Source organism: Anarrhichthys ocellatus, unplaced genomic scaffold (assembly GCF_004355925.1).
Source record: "Anarrhichthys ocellatus isolate YVR2014 unplaced genomic scaffold, GSC_Weel_1.0 scaffold10, whole genome shotgun sequence".
Classification (NCBI taxonomy): Eukaryota; Metazoa; Chordata; class Actinopteri; order Perciformes; family Anarhichadidae; genus Anarrhichthys; species Anarrhichthys ocellatus.
In genome coordinates, this window is record NW_022280040.1 from 7,861,291 (window position 1) to 7,866,762 (window position 5,472).

Genomic DNA, 5,472 nt, shown 5'->3' on the forward strand with positions numbered 1-5,472 from the left:
TGGCAGACAGTGAGTTGATTGAAAAGATGCCTGAAAGGATTTTGAGACTTATTTTTATATTTAAAAAAAAAAAGGGGGGGGGGGGGGAATCGTCAACAACATGTATGCCTCAAGGTTTGGCTGATCAGATCATTCATGTGCAATTTGGTAATGTGAATGTAATTAAAGAATATGAAGATAAAGACACGGACGTGATTGTGAACATCACCATAGTTTATTAGTGTCTCTAATAGTTTTCATCCAACAAAACTCAATGATAGAGGAATTGAATTGTTGATGTTACACCTCAGTGCATATGGCCAATATGTGTAGTATTTTTAATAGAAGATATATTGTCCATATATCCATCATTTTAAATTAATGGTATGACCCTGAATAATATGAGAAAAGGGGTAAAAACTATTTTAAAAAGTGTACAATGAGAAGGATTTTAATGAAAATGCATTTTTAACCAAATTAGAGAGCTCCATAAATTAGGCCCCTATGTCTTATGTCTCTGCTACTACAGTAAGATGCTTGGAAAGATGAAGATAAGTTGACTGGTTGATGATATGTGAATAATGTGTATGTTTATATATTACAATCCTTTGTTGATTCGCCACATATCCCATTAATGTCAAATTGCAAACAATTGAGCAGGAACATTACAGAGACTGAAGCCTAAACGACACCCACCACTCAATAATATATCGAAGCAAACTGTGAGTCATCTCAAACGCATGAGCCTGCACACATGAGGCTGTTATCACCCCAGCATGTGTGCTCGTGTCAAATCCGACAAGCAAATGTGTTAAAAGATTATGCTAACTTTAATATTTTGGGATTTATGGAATACATTTCCTGCATGTTGTTTCATGTGAGCCTTCGCAACTCTGGTCCGTTAATGAGCTTTTCCTCATCGTGATCAGACCTGGGGATTGTCAGACTTTGAAAAGAAATTAATAATGCTGGGCAAATACTTTAGAAACTTGTTTTGTTGCTCAGCAGAGGCTAATTGGTGGCTGTTTGGGGGATAATATGCGGCCTCGTTTACAAGACAGTTGATAGTTTCATATCATGCCAGAGGCAACTCGATTATTATCAAGACAATTTGGGCTCAAGCTGAATTTTGTTTTGGGTTGATGGATCTGGCTAAAGAAACGGTTTACATTACAAACTGACTATTTGCTAAAACCCTCCCCCCGACAGTGATTCAATCATAGCATAGCAGCTGAGTTTGGCAGGTCTGTTCTCCACATGCTAAAGTGCAGTAAGAGTAATACTCAAGATATTAAGTTTAGAAGGTGGTGTGTTTTATTTTCACCGTTTTCAAAATAGCAAAAACAAAAGAGCCAAATTGTAAGGAATGGATTAGACAGTGTGTTCATATAGTTAAATGTAAGCTGTAATCATTAACTAACTTACAAAAAAGGTAACTTCCAAGGCCAATAAGCACACTAAGTGACGTTACAGTAGCTTGTGCAGGTTCACAACTAGAGCGTCCAGTGTGTAGTATTTTCTCGCTGTGAGGAAGGATGCTAACTGTTAGCCTGGGACATGCACCTTTAGCCTCAATCTTTTAGCATGTTATTGTATGGTATTTATTTCACAGGGTTCTTGTACAAAAATTTGTCAGTTGCAAACAATAGAAAATCTAATTTCCATTTCAGTATATTGTAGCTGGACTGGACCGACACACTAACTGTTGGATCCTCAGATGAAAATTAGCTTTAAGCTAAGCTAACTAGAATACATAAAATGGTTGTACATATGTTGTACATTGTCCCTTACAAATTAAATAGATTATCAAATATCAAAAGAAGGAGTGACTGGTTTCTGCACAATTGGGCTACATTTGATAAAGCTGGGCCGGGGAAAATAGCTGGTCTATGAAATCTGTGATGCTTTTGTCAACATTTCGCGGGGTTTTGACAATATTGTGGAAACAATATTAACCAGCTGTCATTTTATGGTCAAAAACACAGATACTAAAATCAGTAAACCTCATTGTGTCCATTCTCTCATATTGCTGTCTCATTTAATTTTGAAAATAATTGTTTGATTGACATTAGTTTTATTAATTTGTCAGATTGACCTACTGACATTGACATGGCAATTTATGTATAGCCTATTCATCTAACATTTTATGTTTGGTTATTTGATGCAGATATGAAGTTTTGTATGCTTAGGAAGTGTTATCTATTGCACATTTATTGGTTTTACTATTTGACACGGGTTTGCGGCAAGGTTAAGATTTAGGCTGTTTTTATTGAATTGGGCAACGTTGTGATTAGGCTGGAAACTTATTTGGCAAACTTTTGTTTATGTTGTCATTTCCAGGATAGTTATTACTGTGAGAGGAATATTCTAATATGAACCATAATGGTCAATGATCTACAGAGCTACAATGCTTCTGTATAATATACTGTGAGTATTTCCTCCTGGCCAGCAGGAGGCAGTGTGGAAACATGAAGTCTCTTTAAATAACTTTGGAAACTAAGTTTCCATCTGATTTAAAAGGTATGTCTGATAATGTACTTATCACCAAGACCCACATAGAATCCAAACTAAATGTGAATATACAAAATACTGCGTGAATTACTGCCGTGACATTGTTAGCCCTAATTAAACACACCACAATGCCGCCCGCATACACTTAAGGTTAGGCATTACCAGCTTTAAAATATCATACTCATCATGATGTTAATTTAGGAAGCAACCATTTTGCAAGCACCAGCCCGATTAGTGTGACTTCTTCCTGAAATTAGAGGAAAGCAGAACAGACTGTGATTCTGTGATCGTAGAGTTAGTGAGCCTGTTGCTAATCACCAATCATCATTTTGACTGCAGCATAAAATGAACATAAAAAAGCATGTCCTGCCATTTCCTTTGACAAATCAGATTGCAATTCACCCTGCCTCGTGAAAACCGAACAGCAAGCTGCACAAGAGACAATAGAGTGGTGTTATGAACGGTAGAGAGGTCATCCTTCAACTACAAAGCCTCGGCTTCAAGCCCCATCACAGCCATCATTATCACTGACAAAGTGCGCTTGGCACTTATGTGGTTCTGTAATTTCCTGTTTGACTTGTATTGGTTGAGATGCACTTTTTGTAGCAGCTAACTAACCTTGCACTCTGATAAAACATACAAATAAATGAGCTCTCTCAGCTGAGCCAGTTGGTTTTCGGTTAATTAAAGGCCATGAATACTTATAATCTCAAACAGTTTCTTACTGATGATTTCCTACATAAACACATTTAAAACATCTTTGGTTATTTTTACATTAAAGATTATTGTATTTATTGTTTTTTCTCTGTGTTCTTGTCACTGGTTTGACGTGGGCAGGACTCAGCTGACAGTTGGTGGGATGTGTGGTTACTGTCCATCACATCTCAGCAAAAAACACCCACACACTCATGATTAAGCAGATTAACTGAGTTCTTGAGTGTTCAGCTCTTAATAAGAATACCTAAAATGTTTGTTTTTATCTTTGATGATGCGTATTAAGCCATCAATATTCAATTTTATAGAGAAAATAGAGACAGCTTTGCTGCTCTCACTGGGTTGGGTGGATGTTATGGCATGGCAGGGCATGCATTCATTGGGCTTGCCCCTACTGTACGCCTGGTCCAGTAGAGGGTGGAGTATGTGAGTTAGGACAAAGGTTACATTATTGTAACCGTAGTTCTATAAACATGTTGCTCTCTATGAAGGAGGCGCCGACAGTGGTGTGTGCTGCCTTATATATTGGTCATTATACATTACTAGTCCTGATTGCCCAGCTACCCTTATGCAAATGATCAGTCTGCAAATGCATGCTTGTGATTGGAGGAGAGTATCACCCATAGAATCCAATACAGGGCGCCATCTGTGGTTAAAGACCTTGGGTTACCATATCGTAACATTTGTTTTCTCAAAAAACAAGGCAAGACGATTGTAATTAGTCAACCTGACCCAGAAGACAAATGAAATTGATTTTAAACTGAAGCAACAAAATACTGTTTTCTTTTGTTCCTACTCATCAGAAGAAAGGGTTTCCCTCTCCACACATGCCATCAGACTTTTTCATTTAATCAAAATACACAATAAGCTATTTTCAGAGATTGGCTTCTTCCATCTCATCATTTTTCTTCTTCTCCTTCTCGAAGAGGCTTCTTTGGAAAGAAATACTTTCCACTTATCATACGTAACGCATCCAGTTGATCTGATTTCATATTGTTCTTTCCTTAGGTCTGTACTATGAATCTACTATTCTGGAATACCAGAGGCCTTGGGTCCAAAGTGAAAAGTCCCATTAATAAAGAAGAGATTACTTTCACTTGCTGTCAAGGCCCCGTGCATCTAAAGGATTGATGCTCTCACATTAAATCAGACCCTTGAAAGGTCCTTCCAAAACTGTATGAGTGCCAACTGTACAGGTGATTTTTGTTTTTCTCTATTTTGTTTCACTTTCCGGGCATGTTCAGTGGTATTATCAAAGCGTTGATATTGGGATTTTGCTTTGTTTGTTTGTTAGTTTGGTCATTTTTTAAAAACGGTGTATTTGTCATTGAAGTTTGCACACTTTCTTTCTTTCTTCCTCTCTTTTTTTTTTCTTCCTCCATTGCTCTCCTCAGAGCCACAGGGTTTGTTATTCACTTTTTGTTGTCGGAGCCATCATTCAAAATGCCGGGCTTTCTTCTGACAGGCACTGAAGCAAGGAAATGAGAAATGACTTACACAGTTTAGCTCCTCTTCATTTTCACTTGCTTTATTATTATCAAACACATGCACATGTTCACACATAAACACACACAAGCGGGCGCGTGCATGTACTCAAACTGCACGCACTTTTCACAGATGATTAGTGAAGTCTCCTCAGCAAAAAGATACCCAAACCTGTAGAGTGGTGAGAGGTTTTTTGTCAATGTCCATACATGACATACAGTACATTTAGTAGACTTTGACACTGAAGAGAGTGATGGCCCCTGCACACCACTAATTAGCTGTCATTCATAATTGATTAAAGTCCAAATGTGAATAATAAATGGAAATTGGATTTTATTTGGGGTGTCTTGTCAACTACATTTACCTAGGGCACCACTGAGAGTAGATGTAAACGTGGCTGCATAATTGCAAAATAATTTGCCAGTCAAATTTAGCTAATCATGTTAAAGGGCAAAGTGAGGCTATGTCACCATTTTTATTTTTAATTTTAATTTTATTTAAGTCTTCACATATTTATTTTTGTGATTAAATTTAAATTCCTGGTGTTTCTCTGAAGGCGTCGGCTAAAATCTGACATTTACTTTGGAGGATCTTTAACTTCTGCCTGAGAAGAATGCAAAACAGACTTATTAAAAATGTTTCTGTTCCTTATTATGCATGAGTTAGAATGTCAATTGTAGTTTATTGGTGGTAAAAATGATCGAATCAATCAGTCAATTGATTGAGGCTGAGTGGACTGGTTATAGTGGGACAGAGAGGCTGAGTAGACTCGTTAGTGGGACA